Below are 389 nucleotides of genomic sequence, written 5' to 3'. Positions count from 1 at the left end.
TCCTTATTCTATTAATTTACAAGAGGAAATAAAATTCAACAACTCCCCTCCTCTCCCTCCCTCACCCCCTCCTCTCCCTCCCTTACCCCCCTCCAATCCCTCCCTCACCCCCTCCTCTCCCTCCCTCACCCCCTCCTCTCCCTCCCTCACCCCCCTCCAATCCCTCCCTCACCCCCTCCTCTCCCTCCCTTCACCCCCTCCACTCCCTCCCTCACCCCCTCTTCTCTCGCCTTCACCCCCCTCCTCCCTCGCCCTCTCCCCCCCCCCACTTCGTAACAGCAACACAAGCGCCGGAATGTTGCAGTCGTAAAATTGCATTAATATGACCTCTGCAAGTGGGAGTTATTAGCATTAAATTAAGTTTGCGAAGATGGAAATGGGAGGAAGAT

Source organism: Penaeus monodon, chromosome 22 (assembly GCF_015228065.2).
Source record: "Penaeus monodon isolate SGIC_2016 chromosome 22, NSTDA_Pmon_1, whole genome shotgun sequence".
NCBI classification, from domain to species: domain Eukaryota; kingdom Metazoa; phylum Arthropoda; class Malacostraca; order Decapoda; family Penaeidae; genus Penaeus; species Penaeus monodon.
The sequence above is the reverse complement of the archived record's forward strand: the minus strand, read 5'-3'. Positions refer to the sequence as shown.